The sequence below is a fragment of the Lissotriton helveticus genome, chromosome 1_1 (assembly GCF_964261635.1).
Source record: "Lissotriton helveticus chromosome 1_1, aLisHel1.1, whole genome shotgun sequence".
NCBI lineage: Eukaryota > Metazoa > Chordata > Amphibia > Caudata > Salamandridae > Lissotriton > Lissotriton helveticus.
Window position 1 is genome coordinate 1,916,619,430 of NC_136057.1, and position 22,180 is coordinate 1,916,641,609.

The 22,180-nt window shown below is 44.9% G+C and overlaps 1 pseudogene; it reads left to right on the forward strand.

Moving 5' to 3' along the window:
* Positions 1 to 965: 965 nt before the first annotated feature.
* On the forward strand, positions 966 to 20,059 carry LOC144765921 (uncharacterized; annotated as a pseudogene).
* Positions 20,060 to 22,180: the final 2,121 nt, after the last annotated feature.

Consider the following 22,180-nt stretch of genomic DNA (forward strand, 5'->3'; position numbering starts at 1 on the left):
TTTCCATCACACAGTTTTGTACCAACCGCCAAGCCAGTCATCACCAGCTGAACAGATACGGAATACCTGAAGAGATTTGACACATAAAGCTGCCCAATCAGAGGACTGCACTCTGGTCCAGCCCTGCTTGTCCCAAAATGCTACATTCTATGAGTGCTTCTCTACACCTCACTACAGCACTCAGATATGGAATACTAGTAACACAGTCCTTCCCAGCAGATCTCCCAAACCACTTCTCTTACCAAACATGCCTGCTCAGAACCATGAACTATAAACAAAATATCAGATTGGGCAACCCAGCGCAAGAACCATGTACATAGACTATGAATATGATCATATGAAATACCACAAAAAGACCTGCACAGTTGCTCAACGCTGCCAGCATACCGAAAAACCACTAAGTGTATCTTTATCTCTCACACCTTCACCACATAGGAAGTCGTAATTCCTCCTAACATAATATCCACACCTCAGTGGTCATCACACATAACATGGTAACACTTCTCACATTAGGATAAAAAAAGACAACCTATTGTTAGCTGCCATCACCTCTTTCCCCACTGGCACCCCATCCCAGGCCTACGCCATCCCCTCACCGCCCCCACGATGATGAACACATGAAGGTGGACTATTGTTTTCTTTGTCCCTCTGCTTTGGTGCTGCAATTAGAAGTGTTCACAGCTGACCGTAGCAACATGATTGAAAAAGATTCAGTCAGGTGTGAAATGTGCCATATGACACACTCGTCCAATTGCTGCTAGGCTTTTAAGACTTATAGGGCTGTATAGAAATTCTTCTAATCCTCAGTGGGCAGGATACGTGAGGGGGCAGTAGTAGGTGGGCTAGTCCAGTGAGCGAGAGAAAAGTAAGAACCTGATATGTTTTATTTTCTTCATTGAATATAGTATTCATCTACATCTCAAGTTTGTTGGGTGTTTTATGGAGTACTTTAATGGAAAAAAGCAATGTCTGATTACAAGTCAGGCAAAGGTGCTGTAGAGGCAACCTTCACATCGGATTGTGAGGCATATTCGGATGCAACATCTACCTCACAGGCAAACTCCTTGCAAGAGCCACCCAAGAAAAAAGCAAAAAAGCGCCTTGTGAAGTACAGACCAGAATGGGAACTTTCACATTACAACATCTGGAAGTTGTCAGAAGTTATGTACAAGGCCAGGTGCAACATGTGTAATAGTGACTTTTCCATTTCCCATGGATGAGAGTGGGATATCAAAATCAATGAGGCAGGAGCACAATAGAAGACCAATGCCTCATGCAGGGCGAAGATGGCAAATATGCCATCTTACCTGCAACTAAGCTTCCAGCCAGAAGTAGCCAAAGTAAGTCATTGCTTGCTTTGTCATAATGTGACATAGGTTGTATGTAATTCTTGTACACTCTTTTTGCTTTGTCACACTCTTTTTAAGACTCCCACACTGATTAGGTGAGCCATCTTGCAATTTTCTGGGACACTCTTTGAATCAGAGGTCTTCAAACTTTTGGATGCCGAGAGCCCCCTGTCAACATTTTGAGGCGCAAGGACCCCCTCCTGACAAACATTTCTAAACCTGTAGGCAGGACTACTGAAATTATGAGGCAGTTGAGGACCAAATTACGCGACAGGCTTGACTAAATTGTGTGGGAAGAAAATGGAAAAGATAATATGTGATGCCGCGTATTTTAGGATAGCATTGCTTCATTAAGAAGAGTGACTGCAGGGTGAGTGAGGTGGAGTATAAAGTTGGGTGCGGATGCAAGTTCAGAATTGGACAAATTAATATATGATTACTGATGGGCTTGTTTGAGTGAGTTGCATATTGGGCAGTGAGTCGGACAGGTGAGTGAAGTGTCACATGAGTGCAGGATGAGTAGTGTGCGTGTGTGACTGCAGGGTGAGGTAGCACACATTCATTGTGAGTGCATTTAGATCGCTGTGAGTGCAGGGTGAATGGTGTGAGTGCATGGTGATCAGTATGAGTGCATTGTGATTGCTGTAAGTGCAGGGTGAATGGTGTGAGTGCATGGTGATCAGTGAGTGCATTGTGATCAGTGTGAGTGCAGGGTTAGCGTGAACGTGAAGGGCGAGAATGAGGAGTGATTTGTCTGAATGCAGAGTGCATTCCCAGACACTTGAAGTAACTCAGCATGTTATTGACGGCGGCGTAGGTGAATATAATAAATAATGTGCTGATCCTCCAACAAACTTCCAGTCCTATGGTTGGGTTGCCAGTTCATTATTTTGATGGCCCAGAAGGTACAAAACTAAGCTGTCAACTACAGCCATATTTTCAGCAACTATCTGTGCGTACTTCGAACAGCAAATATAAATAGAAAGCACTTTTAATTGTGTTCTAGGATTGCCTCAATGATCCATGACTGATAATTAAAGAGAACAAAGACAGAAATGCCACACAACGAATGCATACATACATTTTTATTTATAAGTCTATTTAGTGTCAAGAGAAGGTATTTGCAGGCCCTTTACACAAAACACAGCAGGCATTTTTATTTTGGCAACCCTACTTTATATTCCTTTTCATGAAATGCATTCTCACACTACAGCAGTAAATGTAAAATACAAATGTAAGGAATAGGCAGAATGGGGACCTAGGGGGTACTTGAACCAGGAAAAAAACTAAGCCTCTGCAACCAGTTTACAAAGGCATGTAAATATGCAAATGGTCTTTAAAGACCTGTGAAAAACGGTGGCCTGCTGGAGATAAGACTCCAGACACTGCCCAGCTGAGCACAATGGCGTAACAAAATTTGAGGGGCCCCCCTGCAAGGTGCATGGAGGGGCCCGCTCCGGATTCTACCAGGAGCTCTCGAACGAGAGTACCCCCCCCCTACAACTCAGTCCCCCCACACAGCCGGGGGCTGCGGGGGCCTGTGTTACGCCACAGCACCACCATCCTGCAGGCCTGTGCCTCCAGCGGGGTGGGACTTCCAGTGCATCTCTGCCTCCCTCTTACAGATCTCTACCTCCAATGGGGCTTCAGCTGGGTGGGACCTCCAGGGCATCTCTGCCTCACTCTTGCAGATCTCTACCTCCAGTGGGGCTTCAGCTGGGTGGGACCTTCAGGGTATCTGGACCTCCTTCCAGCCAGCGTTTGTTTCCACTGAGACTGTTCCTAGCTGACTCCAGGCAGTGCTGCTGTGTCACACAGATGCCCTCAGAAGATGCACTCACCTCCACGGAGTCTCACTGAAGTCCAAAGCACATGTGCCAGTCGGCGCCAATGTCTCTCTCTACATCACCCTCTCTGCTTCTTTCCAGATGGACTCAGTTCTATCCCCTGGTAGTAGGACAGATTGTTGTGCTAGGGCACAGCTTGGGCTGCCATTGCTGCGAAGGAGTGAAGAACCGGGTCAGAACCCAGCGGCACCAGGGACACGCCTAAAATCTTCGGGGTCCCCAGTCTCAATATACAAAGACACGGGATACTTCTGGGTGGCGTCAGAGACCAATTTTATTAGCTGCAGCTAGTAACAGAAATCCCAACAATACATCACAATGTATATTCCTAGGAGACTGTTCAAATTGTTAAAATAAAGTATCTCTTTTTATCCTAAAAATTCCCATTATAAATGTACACCCACTGCACCAAAATCTAACCAATGCAGGACATTATTAGACCAAATTCCACATGACGTAAACTCTTTTTGCAATGGCCCAACCCAGGAGTTAATTATTAGGAATGTCCCAAATTCAATTTCAGCTAGCTGGACAAACCCATAATTAAAAAGCACAACCCATGTAATGTAATCGATGCTGAACAAGATAATGCATGTAAGGAAACTAAAGGTTAACGAGGTCCTGAATATTAAGTGGCAATCTTAGACAAGGATCAAACCAAGAGAAATTGGCTTTGCGAAGCCAGTTTCAGGTGAAGAGGTCAGTTTCTCTGCAGTTCTTTCAGAGTCGAATGAAACCAAGTCACTTTATTCGTAGGCTGCATTTTCAGGCCTACGTGAAGGCAACACAAAATAAAATAGAATCAGGCTCGTGAATTACAGAACCTCAGACCCTCCTTTTGCCATTACGTAGGCAAATCCTAATTAATCGCTAGGCGAACATTTTACTCATTTCATTTAAGTAGGTAAGCTATCAGCAGGAATACAAAAAGAACAAAGCATCGGGTCATAATCAACATTAAGAAAGTAATGACCATTATTACAAACAGGATTATCATTTTTCTTTTTTTCACAACCCTAGGCAAAAGCAAATCCTAAAATTATCTAATAACGCTCTGAGGTGAAAAGGGGATACTCTTCCACAGAGAATGGACTTTATTCTGCTTTTACTAAACAGAATAATACTCTAAAACAATGCCAGCAAAACAATAAGAATCAGTCTCCTAACACCCATTTTATGCAATCGCACGGTAACTGCTTGTGCAACCACAACTATGCCCAGAGTCCGTTCCAAGCCTCTCTGGCAGGCTTCTATTGTCCATCAAATCTGCTCCCATTGTTTTCACATTGGGCCTCTCAATTCAGGCATTCCATAAAAATAGTGCTTCTCAGTATCCGTTGGAGTGCCCTCCTGGCAAATACTCACAGCTCACTTGAAAGTCTCAATGTCTCAATGCAGTGCACCAGTGTCTCTCCTCTGCGGCAGGCACTACAGATATCATACTCTCCGGTGGTCACAGGTGCATACCCAACTACTATTCATCTGGAAAGAGCAAGGACTTTTACACTCAGCAACATGCTCAAGCTCCAACACTTATTATTCAGTGTCAGAGGACGCTAGGCTGCTCTTTTAATTTCATTTTCCTTTCAACATGGGTACCACAAATATAGTGCCTCTTGCCAATCTTGGATCCTTCGGTGCACTGCCCTTCTGTTGGAGCAAAGGAAAGGAAGGGGGGTGGCCAAAACTTAGGCCAAGGGGTCAAGATCCCGCGCGCTGTCAGAGGTTACCAGCACTTGACAGATAGTGGGATGAAACCCCAAACCAGCCCTGCCATAAAAAAACAACTCCTTCTTCTTCTTCTGATGTTTAACGCCGTCTGGTGGAGCAAGCACAATGCTCTGAAGATGTCATTGATGACGTGCTGGTGATTGCTATCCAGCCTTGCTAGGTTCTGGGTGCTAGAACTGTAGGTCCAAGACATTTTTCCCCTCATCTGTAGCTGTCACTGATGAGAGTTAGGATTCGCCTTTTTTGTTGTTCTGCAGGTGTTACTCTGGAAGATCCTGCAGAACCTGATGATATAGGTAATGTGACACAGTTGTTAGTGTTTTTTTTTTAATTAGCGCAACAATAAATTCATTATTTAACAGGGTAACAGCAAGCCAGTGGCCTGCAATCTTCAAGGAAGTGGTCAGGCGCCATGGGACTACTCTGGTCTAAAATGCACTGTCATTCTCATAGAATACAAAGGTAAAACAATACTTCTGGACCAGGGGTCTAAACTTTCTCTGTAGTGTGAGCTAATTCTGCTCAAGGAAAATCCTGGCAAGCTACTAGCATATTTTATCACTTAAACATGAATGCTTTTAATCAAAATTAAATTCAAATCATCACGGGCTGTGTGCCTCAAAGGGTACTACCATAGCAGTAAATCTCCCCATCTCAAATTGAAATATCCTTCAGCTAACAGCAGTAAATGTGTTTTAGAATTGTAACATTTTTGTCTCCATTAGCATATTTGTTTTTACAAAAACACACATATTTTGTCTATTAAAAAACACTTTTCCAATAATCAAACTCAATTTTCCAAAAGGAAATTATTTTTTCAAAATCAAATCAGTTTTCATCAGCTTTCTGTTTTCATTAAGTATCGCCAAGTAAAAGTGCTAAGGTTGAACAAATTCTGCTTCAAATACCCAGGGATTACAATCATAGACCATGTTTGCTTATCACATCACTTATTAATGCATTGGTTATGCTAATAATGCCCACCCTTAAACCGGGGCTTCTACTGTGCTACAGCTGGATGCCAAACATATATCAGTTATGGACATTATTGAAAATCAGTTGCCACTTTGTCAGAAATGTCTAAAAACAAACTAGTCATGCTTGTAATATACCAGCAATGGCAGCAAGTATGTTATTACTAGACTTGTATGCCCAAAATAGTCAAAGATGTGATATTATGGCAATAGCACCATTATACCATGAACAAGCACAGTTGCTTCAAAAAGTGTGAGTTTGAGTGTTATCAAAAAGGTCCTACCATTTGCTTTACTGTCTGTAAACGAACAGTGCTGCCTGTATTGTTAATTTCACGGAGCTTTTATCTATAAAACAACATGTTTCTCCAAAACATCCTCGCTAAGGGACACATGGGCATCCTCCCACGCTCTACCCCCCATGATCCAAACCTTGCCACATCAATTTCTAATATAGACGGTCAGTTTATCTACATGGACTAGCTAATAAAGTACTAGAAATGCACTTGTAGGCCTATAATAATGGTGTTATCACCTAATATTTGTAAAACATACCTACCCAAATCTAATTCCCTTTAAAGATCAAGATAAAACATGAGAAAAGAATAGAGCATCATACATATTACCTAGCCTCAATTTGAGGGGGAGCTGCCTACACCCTCTGGTTTGACAGGAGGAAATCTGAAACAAATGTCACTTCTGTCAGAACTATCAATCACTGTGTGTAGAAATTGAGCAGAAACAAAGTTATACTTGTTTGATAATATAGAAGCCAACTATTTGTTTTATACCTAAATGTATGTATGTACTGAAACCTAAGGCAGTTTGAAACTGCTCTAAATGCACAAGTTGTAGTTTTAAATAAATGAATTTCGCCCAATTTTGACTTTGCTATTTGGGACACGTAAAAAGGAATATCCTATACATCGTACACATATTTAAACATCAGAATGTTCTCCTCAAAACTGCAGAGATTGGACATGAGACATAACCCATGTAAATCCCTAGACAAATGAATTTTTTAAGCCTGTGCCAAGTGAAATCCCATATGCAAATGTCCTCATCACATGACACAACACAACTGAAACTAAATTTTAATGCTAGGAGATCATAGTATAAGCATTAAGCTACATAAATACTAAAAAACGATTTTTAAAAGTACTTAATTTTTTAAAATAATTCTTCATGATTAATAATTTGTCCTTAAATAAAACCAATCGTTTTTTATTATTCCATATATAAGAGCAAGTTATGTCCCTTGCTTATCATATTTAAATGTGCTGTTTCATAAACCTAAGCACAGAAGCCTAACTTAAAACATGACAAATTTTTGCACCACTTTTCTTTTATAAGGACAACCATTATTTGGCAACAGAACCAAGAATTTGCTTATAAATACTTCTAAGAAGGGAAATCTCCACCTCAAGCGTTTTCCTCATATCTAAAATAATGAACCTGATTTGTGTAACCTCTTTCCTTATTCAAAAACAACAGCATTCTATAATGCAAAGTTTCAACCGTGAAGTCCTAACTGAGGGAATATTCCTGTTTATTCGCGTCCTACACAACAACAGCAATTTACTTAGCACTGTGGCAGTCTAATTTAAAACTAGGACATTTCTAATTTGTTTTTGAAATACGTGTGCAGTGCAGCGAAATCCAAATTATTCAGACGATGTGTTTGCCTATCAACACCTAATACATTGAATCTAACGGAAATTCCATCCTAATTGTTTGTTTATTACAAACACACAATTTCGTTTTTGAGGCCTTTCATTCCTATTTAAGGAATACAGAAAAGGAAATGGAACTTGGTTTCATTTATGGGACAAGGCCATTCACTATTTAGGAAGCAGAACAGCATTTTAGCTAATGCAAAGTCATGAGAAAATGTTTAGGTCATCTTTAGCAAAAACTGCAAACTTATAATTTCTCCTTTGAGTCCAATCAAAGAATATTTTAATCAGGGGAGGGGCAGTTACATGACTAATTGCAGGTGACACACTTTTAATTCTGCACATTTCTTTTGCTTTTCTTCAATTCCACTATAGCCTATAGACATACACTGATGAGGTGTTGTCTGTCTTATTTTCAGCATGAAGTATCATGTCTGTGAAATTTAGTAAGCAAGTGTTGCGTAGCGATGGACATGTCATCACCATCCCTTCACAACACAGAGGGGCTTGTAATAGTACCAATCAAAAAAAACATGAAGTCAAAACATACATAACAGACAAACACACATGCCAAGCAATTAGGCATACTTGCTGTATACCAAGCACAACAAAAACATAGACAAATTACAATAGCAGATGTAAATGAACGATGACGCACCACACTATGTCATGCACTTCATGCACAGTGAACCCATAGTCCAAAAACCCCATATTCTGGCCTGCTTAATTTGTCAGGCTTAAAATCAATCCTTTACCTTCCTCATCCCATCTTGGCAGCAAATCACCCTAGTGGTGACCGGCTGTCAATACAACTCACTGTGTCGCTTCTGACACACAGAACCAACAAGAACAACCCATAATAACCTGTGGGCAAAAAGCAAAAACACACAACATACAAAAGAAAAGGGACACTATGCTGCTGTGCGCTTGGCGCTTTTTACTGCTGATTAGAAAGCATTTTAAAACTTCCGGCTTATTATTTTGTTTTATCTGGGTTATTATCCCCTGTTTTGTGCCCCCTTACCTGCACTATTATTGTAATAGCACCGCCGCTTGTGCTGGTCCGGTTCTGGGGTGGGGTCCGCTTTTGTATTGGCCGCCATCTTGGAGTGGTGTGGTGGTGGAGTGGGCAGGGACTATTTCCGGCGAGCGCTCTAGTGCGCAGGAGCTACGGAGGGACAGGTACTTAAGGCGAGTCGCCCTGGAGCTCGCCCTGACAAGGTAGCGCTACGCTACGCTGCTGTGCGCTTGGCGCTTTTTACTGCTGATTAGAAAGCATTTTAAAACTTCCTGCTTATTATTTTGTTTTATCTGGGTTATTATCCCCTGTTTTGTGCCCCCTTACCTGCACTATTATTGTAATAGCACCGCCGCTTGTGCGGGTCCGGTTCTGGGGTGGGGTCCGTTTTTGTATTGGCCGCCATCTTGGAGTGGTGTGGTGGTGGAGTGGGCAGGGACTATTTCCGGCGAGCGCTCTAGTGCGCAGGAGCTACGGAGGGACAGGTACTTAAGGCGAGTCGCCCTGGAGCTCGCCCTGACAAGGTAGCGCTACGCTACGCTGCTGTGCGTTTGGCGCTTTTTACTGCTGATTAGAAAGCATTTTAAAACTTCCTGCTTATTATTTTGTTTTATCTGGGTTATTATCCCCTGTTTTGTGCCCCCTTACCTGCACTATTATTGTAATAGCACCGCCGCTTGTGCGGGTCCGGTTCTGGGGTGGGGTCCGTTTTTGTATTGGCCGCCATCTTGGAGTGGTGTGGTGGTGGAGTGGGCAGGGACTATTTCCGGCGAGCGCTCTAGTGCGCAGGAGCTACGGAGGGACAGGTACTTAAAGCTCCCCGCCCAGCGCAGCGGTAACGCACAGCGGGCACGCCCTCGCGTGGCCGGAGTCGTGCCAGAGTCCTGCCCGTCTGCGCCCGTCCGCGACAGGACGTGCAGGACGGGGCAGGACTTTGACCCATTCCGTGACTTTTCCCTTGTCTATAATGCTGTGCTATGCTAGGGACAGACTCGTTGCTATTGGTCAGTCACTTGGGACCTGTGGGACATCTCGGGTGGACCCCTTATGTGGCCCCCTCTCTTGTGGTTGTGGGCGGTTTACTCTTCCCGCTCCCCTTGGAAGGGGTTCCAAGGAGCGCGCCACGGTGGCTGTCAGTTCATCTCCTTCTATCAGCATCTGGAATTTGAACGTCAGGTCGCTGATAAAGCACCAGCTGGATATTTCCGACCTGTTATGCCACGATCCGCCAGATCTATTCTGTCTGACAGAGACTTGGCTGCAGGATGCTGATACGGCCGTTGTCAACCTGGCCTTCCCGCCTGAATACTCGGTATTTACTCTTAACCGAGTCTCTAGAGGTGGAGGGATAGCCCTTGCGGTCAAGTCCTGTTACACGTGTACGTGGCAGGGACAGAGTATCTCTGGCTGTGAAAGCGCTATGTTTAAGGTGGCTATTACGCCTAATTTTACTCTGTCAGGGCTACTGATCTATCGACCCCCAGGGAGTGAAGTGACCTTTAGAGCTGCTCTACCAGATGCCATTAGTAAGCTGGCTGTAGGGTGTTCCAACTTCTCCATTATTGGGGATTTAAATCTGCATTTTGACAACCTATCTAGCCCGTCGGTGTCTAGCTTCATGGCAGATCTTGAAGCGCTCCAGTTGGCTCAGATGGTCTTACAACCTACCCATATAGGGGGCCATATCCTTGACCCGTTCTGTACCAACTTGGCGGATGCCAGCATTTCTAGCCTTACACCGTTGGCATGGACTGATCATTATTTGATACAGATCCGGTGCCCTGTACCTGTTATGCGGCCCAAATCAGTGGTGTATCCAACTCCTAGACGGTGCTGGAACAAACTGAAGTTGGATGAGTTTTACCATCTTTTGTCGTCCGACCCATTAGATATAACTGGGGCTGTAGATCAAGGCTACGATGGCTTCTGCAACTGGGTGACTAGGGCATTAGATTCCCTTATCCCCATAGTCTGGTGCAAATCGGGGGCCAAGAATTCCAGCCCATGGTACGACGACGCGTTACGGGCACTTAAGACCACTTGTAGGCGTGCAGAGCGGGCATGGCGCAAAACCTATAACAACGAGAAAAAGGTCCTGTACCTGGCCACTGTTAAACTCTACCATCGAGCAGTGTGCAGAACCCGCGCTGCCTTTTATGCCTTACAATTTCGGACTAGTGCCAACCCCTCTAAGACCATTTTCAAGGTGTTGAAAGACCTTACCGCCAAAAAGGTGAATGCGATCCACCAGAGCTCCGTTGAGCACTGTGAAATATTGGCGGATTTCTTTTTGGAAAAGGTCAATGCTACTTATCGGGCTTTTCCGTCGGCTATTCCACCCGCAGAAACACCTGTTAAACGTTTGACATCTGAGGAACTGCACTCTTTTCCGAATTTAACATCTGAAAGCCTTGGCAAATTGGCTTGCCACGTGAGGTCGGGGTCCCCAGCGGATCCACTTTGTCCGGCCGTGTTCAAAGACCTAGCTGTGCATGACATCTCACCGCTATGTTCTCTGATCAATACGTCGCTTACATCCGGCGTAGTTCCACATAAGTGGAAACAGGCCATGGTCCGGCCTATCCTCAAGAAACCTAGCCTGGATGGTAGCAAGCCCGAAAGTTATCGGCCAATTTCACTTCTGCCGTGGCCTGCCAAGGTGACTGAGGCGCATGTTAACGCGGTCCTCTCGGAACATCTATACCAAGCCGATATGACGCAGAATGGGTTTCGGGCAGGTCATAGCACGGAGACGGCTCTGCTGTATATGGTGGAGCATTTGCGCTCCGTGCTTGATGCGGGTCAAACGGCGGCGCTGGTGCTATTAGATCTGAGCGCCGCCTTTGACACCGTATCACACCCCATCCTTCTGCGTCGTTTAGAGGAGGCTGGTGTCACCGGCATCGCTCTCCAATGGTTCCGGTCTTTTTTAGCCAATCGGACCTTTAGCGTGACCGTCCCTCCGTACCAGTCCAAACACCATCTGTTGGATTTGGGGGTCCCCCAAGGCTCCTCGCTGAGTCCTACGTTGTTTAATCTTTACGTAAGGCCGTTAGCTGAGGTTGTCCGGCAATGGGGTATGACAATGGTGTCATACGCCGATGATACCCAGCTAGCGGTCACGATCAGCGGGGATGCCGATGTGGATGCACCCAGATTCCAACAAGGACTGCGGGCGGTCGCTGCCTGGATGACGTCCAACTGTCTCCAGTTGAACGCCAGTAAGACCGAGGTCATGATTTTTGGCAAACAACCGGAACTTTGGGGAGGGAGATGGTGGCCAGGGGATTTGGGTCCCACACCCACCCCAGTCTCTGAGCTTAAAAACCTCGGGGTATGGTTGGACCCTTCCCTTACGTTTGCCTGCCATACCAAACGTACGGCGGCCTGCTGTTTTGGCATTCTACGGGGGCTCCGTCCTGTGCTTAAGTTTTTTGATGCCGCCACCAGACAACTTGTGATCCAAGCCACTGTCATCTCTAGGCTGGACTATGCGAGTTCCCTATTGGTCGGCCTGAACCAGGCAGAAATTGGACGCCTGCAGCGGATCCAGAATGCCGCTGCGAGATCGGTGGTAGGACTACCTAGATCATGTCCTACTTCCAGTACCCTGCGCTCGCTACATTGGCTCCCGGTGGCTCAGCGGATTCAGTTCAAGGTCCTCTGTGTCGCCTATAAAATACTCAAGGGGTCTTCTGCCATGATTCTGTCCAAACTTCTGGTTCATTACACTCCAGCCCGAGCTTTAAGATCTGCTGACTTAGAACTGGCTTGTAGAAAAGTCTGCCCCGATCGCACCCAATGCCCAGGCTGCTGGTGCAGGGCGACTCTTCGTTTCCATCTTGAATGATTACCAAATAAAGAGACGGGCACTGGAAGCAGGAAGACAAGGAAAAGGTTTATTTCTCATGAGGAGAGCATGTCATTTGGGACACTCGCATAGTGTCTTCGGGAGGTGCTCTAACAAGTTTCTCTGAGGCTTCATCTTTTATACACAGGTTTATGGCACACACACATCCTTCATTACAATCAAGACATTGTAAAGTACGAAGATATTCCAACACGTGGCTACAGTAGGGGCCCTTATCCTCCATACAATAGGAGGGGGCTGTCATGCAGCTGAGTGTGCTGTTGATTCTGTTGGAATGTGTGCTCCTGATCGAATCTCAGGGGGTGGGGTGGTCATGATCAATAGTGGCTCCTTTCAAGAGAGGCGAGTGCATACAGTAGTGGGCAATGAACTGTATCCTCAGGCTAAGGGATGACCAGCGGTCCATGTAGACAATTAGGTTCAGAGGAAGAGGTCATCAAAGGAGAGGTATTCATGGAGGGACAGGAGGGGTTTGGTCAGGCGCGGGGTGCGATTCTCAGAGACAGAGTCATGCGGGAGGGGAGGGCTCATGACTTGTGCATGTGAGAGCGGGGGCAGTCAGGGTGCATGGGGGGGGGAGCTTGCAGGGTCAGGGAAGTGTGCTGACGGGCGATCGTGAACAGGGAGACCATGATACCTAAAATGGCTGTCGTGTACGTGTGTGCATGGGTCTATGCTAGCGGGATAACACAGTCAGTGTTTTAGCGATATCCGTTCTGCTTACAACAAGGGGTACAGTGAACACAAATGAACGCCGCTTATGTGTATATACATTGCCAATTTCAACAGTCGCCGCTTTTAAACATAGCTAGTACATTTGTGTTTACCCCAACTGATGGAGTGTACATATAGTCATGTGTGGCCAATGAAATAACGTTCGTCAAATGCTAGCAAATTGCGTGTAACCATATGCAGTCGATACAATTGGCGGAATGCGGTACATATAAATTTACATTCGTTTCGTTATTTATACAAATCTAGAGATCGGCATAACACTTAGTCGAGGGCAATCAGGAAAAACGTTCCGACATTTATAGACTCAGGTTCTGACTTTCTTTTCAATGACATCAACATATAGTAAAAAGTGCTATATGAGACTTTTGGACTTGAGTGACCGAAAACATTTTTGAAAGCAATAAGAATTGAGGGAGGAATTCAGTTCGATGTAAACAACTAGTCAAGGGGTGGGTAGAAAGTTCAGGAAGGGGGGGTCTTAGTGAAAATGTCTTTTTCAACGACGAGCCACCACTGGTAGACTCTGGTAGTCCGTTTTCTTTTTGTTGGCGCTTTTGAGCACCGGCGGTGGAGCTATAAGTCCAGCTCGGAATCATCCTTACGCTTTGCAGGGTGCGATCAGTCCTCTGCTGTTAGATCACAGTCCTGTTTCCTAACTGATCTTCTTAGGGGTGCCTTATGCTGGGCACCTGCGTGTCTTTCTTTTTCTGTGGCAAAATCCCAGTCCATAGTCAAAGTTTATATGAAAGAGTTTGTTGAATAATCGAGGGAAGAGAGGGCGGAGTGGGGCCAGATCTTGGAACACACCAAGGGACCAAGGGAGCAAAGGTCAACGAGCAGGCAGGCCCATCGGTCGGACTCAAAAAGGGGACGGGGACTTCAGGCACGAGTGGGTCAGCAAGTCGAGGGCTTCAAGGTAGCCCTTCATTCTTTCATCTGCCGAGTTTGAGAGTTGTGCCTCGTCCCGCGTCTCGTTGCTCTGCGGCTCCACCTTTGATCGTCACACGTGCTCCATGATCTGTGGCCAGGCTGTGCGTCACGTCCAGCTCCTCTCCTCCGGTTATTATATCTTTAAATGAGTAGAAAACAAGTTTTTAGAAAAACTGGCAGGAGAAGACATTTATACATCTCAATTCCGTCCCCAATCCTATGTAGGTGGGGGATAAGTTCATCGGTCACAGTCAGAAGTCGTCATTTATGGAGTCTGTAGGAGTGCATTGCTATGGAATTCATAACCCTGTTCGGCGCTCATTCGTGACGTACGTGGAGAGAAATTGGACCTTTATACACAGTGTATTATATCAAACTCAAAATCGAGTCCTTATGTAGAGACTCGCCCTTCCCTTTAACCCAAGCATCGACAATCTTACATCTCCCTTCGGGGTCGGCTAACTCTTGTAAGTGGGGCGTTATCGTCATGAAGAAGGGGGAGGGGGTGGACGTAAAACATGCTCTTCTTGGGGAGTGAACGTTAATCAAGGTCATCAATTTCGCTTTCGAGGGTAGATGACATGAAGCTGGGGTTAATAGGGGGAAACGGGGACGCTTTGGACAGGGAACTGGGGTCGATCGGGAGAAGTGGGGTACTCTGGACATTCGTACTCAAGGGCAGAGGAGCGAAGTAATTTGTGCATTGGGAATTGCATTTTTAGCGAACTGAGAAACAGAAGGCCATTTGATGTTATAGTCCCCCCATAAAAGGCCAGATTAGGGGACATCCGTCGTTTTACCTATCCTTTCCTTCATTACCAACTCGGGTTCTATCGCTTTACAGGAAAGGGGAGGTAGTAATATGGTGAGTCACAATCGTTTAGTTCCGGTCAATTTTTCCAAACACCTTTGTGTTCGAGAAGACCCAATTAGGTGTTGTGCCGGGAGGGGCACAACGTTACCATACAAGGAAGGAGGGAACAGGGGGGCTTCAGAGAGTGAGAGAGAGTGAGAGAGCGAGAGAGCGAGAGAGAGAGAGAGAGAGAGAGAGAGAGATCGCACTCTAAGTGGTCCATTCAGTACACGTGTGACATGGAGAGAGAAAGAGAGGGGGAGAGAGAGAGAGGGAGAGTGAGACGTGTACAATAATGGACCATTCAGTGCGCGCACAACATAGAACAACAGGGGTTAAGTAATACGGAAACACAAACGGAGGGATGACGTAGATCCATACATCACGTACACACAAACTCGGACGGGGAAGACAGTACATGTATTATACACAAAAATACAAGACAAAACATAAAACAGTTATTGGCCAAAATTATCCTTTTCTGTATGCTGTGCATCCTTGTCATCCTAAGCTCTTTTGTTTACCTTTTTCTTCTCTTTTATTTGTCGGCTGCCCTTACTGGTGGCTTTGATTGTACACACTTACGCCGTTGGCAATTGGTCATGAACTGACCTGGTCGGGCTAATGCTCACGGCGGTAGTTTCGAGTCATTTTAGCAAATGTGTTTCCAGGCTGAGACAACAGTTGGTGTCAATTGGAGAACAATGGGGCAGCTTTTAGTTACTTGTCTATGAGGATGCGAAAAGGAGGTAGTAGGTCTTTAAGTGTCGGCAATATCCCTAGTCCTCCCGTCGGAGGGTACTTGTGTGCACATTAGTTTAGGTTGTATTATTCGGAGTGCGTGGGCACCATAATCGAACGCCTTTTTCCTGTCTCTTCGTCCGTTAGATCACCATTTTCTTTTTTCGTATTTTTAACCGATGTTCCAAAGTGACCTGCAGAAAAGAGGGAAAAAGAAGGGGGCGGGGGCAGCTTTTAAGAATACATCAGCGCGCATAAACCCGAAAAGGCTTTTACTTACTACATACGCGGTCTATCTCCCCGGAACGCAGTTCTTGCCAATTCGGCATTTAAGCCCAGATGAACCTTTTAGTGTTCGAGAGATGATTATCGGAAGCCGGTGGATAGCATAGGTCACCCAAGTGTGGTATTACGGATCGTATGTAGGGAGGCCAGATGCCACTCCTTTGGAGCGACTTAGGGGCATTTTAGCACAATTTTTCTGATACAGGTAGCATATAAAGTATAGACTGAATTCCAGGGTCTTTTAGTGGTTGCTTTAGGCCGTACAAAGATGTGCAAAGTACATACAACAAAAACCTGTACCATTCATTTTTGCAGTATCTCTGCGTACTATACTTTTTAATCCTTAAACAGTTTCAACAGGCTGCTGTTCCTCGCTTTAAGCGCAGTAGAGCTGGCGGACGTTCCTTCCAAGTCCGTGCGGCGGCGCTTTGGAACTCCCTTCCCCCGGCGATCCGCGCTCTCAGGGACCTGCTTTCCTTTCGTCATGCGGTGAAAACTTTTCTGTTCCCCTAGTTTCTTTTATTGTCTGTTGTCACGTTGTGTTGTGCTGCTACCTTGTCGCGGCGCCAGGACGCTCCTTCACTGGAGCATCTGTGCGCCTAATAAAAGTGCATAACATAACATAACATAACATAACTGCGCATAACACATGAAAATATCAACTGTAACTTTGAATCAGGAGACAAGACATATTACACATTAACTGAACACAGAATAATAAATGAATACTTAACTGTAACCATTTTGTCAATTTAAAATGACTAAAACATATAAGCATGTTTAAGCCACCTTAATTTTAACTGCCTAAAAGTAAAACTGTTCACAGACACTTTCTGTATCCATTGTGCCACAATTTTTCTGTGAAGAATAAATCTGGATTTGCTAATTCGTTTTTACCTAGGCATGTAGCCCCCAAAATTCTGAGAAAGGCTTTTATTGTATTTTCTGTTTAAAACTAATGCAGCATTGAATTTTCTGTTTGCTTAATTTCTTTCTGTTTGGCTTCCTTGCGCCAAAGGCGAAAAGGGGTCAAACATAGCCGGCCGGGCTTTCTTCTTAAATAGCGCTATAACCAAAACTAAACCAAGATCCAAAATTACCAAGACCAGGCAACTTAAGCTCACTAGTCTGGTTTCAAACTTTAAGAGGCTATCAAAAAAAATGATACACTCGTAAATATACGAACCCCTCGGCTTCGACTACTGCAATATTCGAATCAAAACCAAGGAACAAACAAAGTCGTGGGAGCGACCCACGTATACTTAACCAAAATGTCTGTCACGCCACCAGAAGACAGTCTAACGTCTTGCTTTACGAAGTATCCAAAGAGGGTCCAAGACAGGGCGACAGTCAGGGCAGCAGTCCTTCGCAGTCGTTGGAAAGGGGGAGCCTCGCAGAAAAACCTTCGGTCCACGTTGACATACAGGGGTCAATGAAGTGGCGGGCGTCCTCCAGAATTTCCTCACGGGGCTCCTCACAATCCTCGGGCTTGGACTGGTACCGCTGAAGTCGCCCCACGCTTGGGTGCCATTTGAAGAACCGGGTCAGAACCCAGCGGCACCAGGGACACGCCTAAAATCTTCGGGGTACCCCTGTCTCAATATACAAAGACACGGGATACTTCTGGGTGGCGTCAGAGACCAATTTTATTAGCTGCAGCTAGTAACAGAAATCCCAACAATACATCACAATGTATATTCCTAGGAGACTGTTCAAATTGTTAAAATAAAGTATCTCTTTTTATCCTAAAAATTCCCATTATAAATGTACACCCACTGCACCAAAATCTAACCAATGCAGGACATTATTAGACCAAATTCCATATGACGTAAACTCTTTTTGCAATCGCCCAACCCAGGAGTTAATTATTAGGAGTGTCCCAAATTAAATTTCAGCTAGCTGGACAAACCCATATTTAAAAAGATAATGCATGTAAGGAAACTAAAGGTTAACGAGGTCCTGAACATTAAGTGGCAATCTTAGACAAGGATCAAACCAAGAGAAATTGGCTTTGCGAAGCCAGTTTCAGGTGAAGAGGTCAGTTTCTCTGCAGTTCTTTCAGAGTCGAAAGAAACCAAGTCACTTTATGCGTAGGCTGCATTTTCAGGCCTACGTGAAGGCAACACAAAATAAAATAGAATCAGGCTCGTGAATTACAGAACCTCAGGAGAGCGCCCAAAACCTGGCAACAGAGGCTTGTGCATGCCACCACCTCTTCAAGAGTGCGAAAAGGGCTACATTATGGCACAATGAATTGCCAATTAAGTTTTGATAAAGAGGGATAAGCAAGTCCAACTCCACCAATGACCGGGTGCATGACCCTAGCACGTAGTGAGTCCTCTGCACTGGTGTATCACAGCAGGTTCGGATTACCAGCCAAGGCTGGTCTGTGCCCTCCGTGGGCTGTTGTTTTATTTCCAGCGCTAACACTCTTGGCTCACTTCCCTGGCCTTGGCTCACCTGCTCCGTCGTATGTGTAAGAAACTCATCTACACTTTTTTTAGAGCTGTAGTTTCCTGCTCTCCCTCCACTCACCCGGAAGTGAAGGTTAATAAGGCTTACCTGCACTTCTTAGTATTCTCCAGTCCATGCCCTTCATCACACAGGGGCGTTTCTGCGAGATTATATTTATAGCTATTTTACCAACCTGTTCTCCAACCGAACATGATGCAATATGCCACAAGTCAAGTGAGACGGAAGCTATCCGTACTTCTGTTTATCATGCTGCTGGATAAATAACCCCTCACCAAACAAAGCAACAATGCAAACCCTTTTATTTCTCATATCCATGTCACTGTCCTTGGAATTTCTAATGCCTCCCGCGCCCCTTGGCCTGTTTTGGATCGCAATTGGGCCACTATGTAAAAACCCCAGGCTTTTTAATCAACTCCCCCCTTCCCCAAACTTTTTTGCACTGTTAAAATGTGTACAGATATCATATTTAACATGCCTAATATCGGTCCGAATCTCTTAAATATTGTTAGATATTTACAACGGCTTTAGGGGTGGTGGGGTGTCCTGTTCTGCCTGAGGAGGTCGGGGGTCAAGTGTCACCATTGTTTGTCAGGATGGAGAAGCAGCACATGTGAACTTGCACCTCGCCCGGTACTCAGCCATTAGCCCCCACCCGAGGCGCCCGGCATTAGCATGAGAATACAGTCGTTTTGGGTTTCTGGTGGCCGGGCATGCACAGGACTGTACTGAGGGGGCCCTCTGGAACTTGCCCCCCCACCTTCCAACGCTGGGATGCAGGGGCCTGTGTTACGCCATTGGCTGAGCCCTCAGCAGCCCGGGCTGAGACACAGGACGGGGGAAGAGGGAGGGCTGAAGCCCTTGGGTGGGCAGAAGTGTGACTGGGAAGGCGCGATCCCCTTTGCATCGCTCTACGGCCCCCCCGGGGGTCGCGCCCCACAGTTTGAAGACCACTGCTTTAAATGCACAGCAGTGTTTACCAAGTCAGGTTGCCTTTACCATGCTTTTCTCACTCTATTTATATCAAGAGCACATCCTAATTGGTGTTGGGTTAGCAGCTGACACTTTAGTTTAAATGTGCAGTCCTAAGACCCAATTGTGGCCACTATTTTCTTCACCAGTAGAGACTTTCTTTGTGTGCTTATACCTTTGTATATTCTTTTTTAAATTGTAGGTCACAACTGCAGAGGTGACTCCATGATGTGAAGCATCACATCTACCACTCCTTGGATTGTGGCAACAAGCTAACCAAAGTAATTTATACTAACCCATCCATTGCGATGAAAGCATCCTGTGGCCGCACAAAGGCATCAAGTATCACAACAAATTTGCTTGAACCTCTATTGTTACAGCAAGCACATGAAAACTTAAAAGATGGATATTTTTCAGTTTGCATTGATGCCTCAAACAAAGGTAACATTAAACTCTATCCACTTTTGTTGCAGCACTTTAATTTCATTTTCAGTGTGACCTACACTCTGCTGGATTTCTATGAGGATGCAGCTGAGAAAAAATCATGGGTTGAAATTGGCGCACGTCACTGCATACTGTGGGGACAATGCAAGTGTAGACTATGAATGACCTCATTCTGTATTTCAGCTTTTGAAGAGAGCAAATTAAGACATTCTGCCTGCAAATTACCCTGCCCATCTCCTATACAACTGTGCTAAACTAGCCATTAATGGACTTTCAATTGATGTAGAATCCTTTATTCTAAAAGTCTACAGCCTATATCTCTTCTTCAGCTAAGCGAACAGCTGAGTTGAGAAATGGTTTTTCTTTTGTGGACCTAGAGTGGCAGCCTTTGTTTCGGCATGTCCCAACACGGTGGCTCGCTTTTTTCCTAGCCATCGAGCGAATGTTGAAGTGTTGGGCAGCACTGAAATCCTATTTCCTTTCCATTGGGCAGGAAAAAAACACCAAAAGCAATATGGGATATTCTAGGATTTGAAAGTGGGGAGGCCACCATGTCACAAGGCGAAGTTTACCTTTTCTTTGTTCATGACATTTTAGTAGTTTTCAACACATCTATTCTGCAGTTTCAGAAGGATGAGCTGAGCGCCCTAGAGGTATCAAACATTTTAAGGATATTGTGAAACAACATAAACGACAGAGTGGACAATCATTTCTTTTTCAAGTGCACAGTTATTTAATGTCCCATGATTCTGAGTTGTGCACAACCATGCTGTGTGATTTATATATTTATTTGGAATTTTTGGAGCACTCCCTAAAGTACTTCGAGAAATGGTTTTATTTTTCGGAGCTCCAATATTTGTCAGCATTAGAACCATTCTGCTTAAGAGCACCTCTCACTTTTCAACAGCTCTGCAAAGCTGCTGATGTAGCTAACTTAAACTGTCATCTGGAACTGCAGTACTTATTTAATGAGTACAGTATAATTGTTCCTGCCTTGCGAGCTGTGACAGCCACCAACTTGCCACGTGCACAAAAATGGCTGAATGTTTTCTCAAAGTTGCTTTGGAATGTTCCTAACCTAAAAAAATAATGTCAATTATACTTAGCTTGCCAGGCAGAGAGGATTTTTTCTCAGTTGATGTTCACCTGGACTGACACATGAAATAGGTGTGATGTTGAGCTTGTTAAAGCAGAATTGCAGATCCAGGTGAACATAACACATTTGTGTGCCTACTTCTACCAATTTGCTCTTAGGAACAAAGAACTTCTGAATTGTGTTAGTTCTGTGAAAAGGTACAATTTCAAACACTAGCACAAAAACTAATATTGCTACTGTCTGACTCCATGTAGTATCAATCATATTAAGGGGCAAAAATGCTGTTACTTACATCAGGGGGCAACTTTTGCGTGGTGTGCTGTACTACTTTTTAACCTAATATAAACTCATTTTGACTTGTGCATATGTTTGTCTATTTACTTACATAATATTGCACAACCTCATTTGTAGTGCCTGTAAAACTTACCCTTTGTACTGAATTTAGACCTTCCTACCTGAATTAGTGTCCTGAATTTTTACCCTTTGTCCTTCATTTTTACACTCACCGTCCTGAATTTACACCCACGACGGTTGGTCAAAAGGCAACTTTGAAAGTGCAGAGGACTAGGAGAAATTTGGGACTAGAATCCTATGGAGGCAGCACTAGTATCCCTAGGGTCAGGGAGCAATCTTTTGATTCTAAGAACTGAGCAGGATTGTCCCTCCTTACCAGGAGGGGGATGATATCAATAAATGGATCACTGTCTGCGAGAGGGTCTGTAAAGTACAGAAGATCCCTCGTGGGCAGTTGGCAGCTATCCTGTGGCTCTTCTTCGCTAGCATAGACAGAGACAAACTCCTCACTGTCAAGGAGGAAGATGCTGACAACTACAGTCTTGAAGAGTGCCCTCATAGATGGGTTTGGTTTGACCACTGAGCAGTACAGGGTCAAATTCAGGGACACATAGAAGACACTCATCCAAGACTGGGTTGACGTTGTAGTCAGTGCTATTAAGGCTCTGGAAGGATGACTCAATGGGAATAATGTGCATGACTATGAGGGATTGTACAATTTTTTGATGAGGGAGCGCATCCTTAACTTTCCAAATCAGCAGCTGTACCAGTACCTGGTGGAGTCTGATATGACCTCGACCCAAGAATTGGGAGAGAAGGCAGGTAAATGGTGAAGCAAAAAAACAATGGTGGTGGAGGTGACTAGAAGAAGCAAGATTCTTCGAAGGCCCAA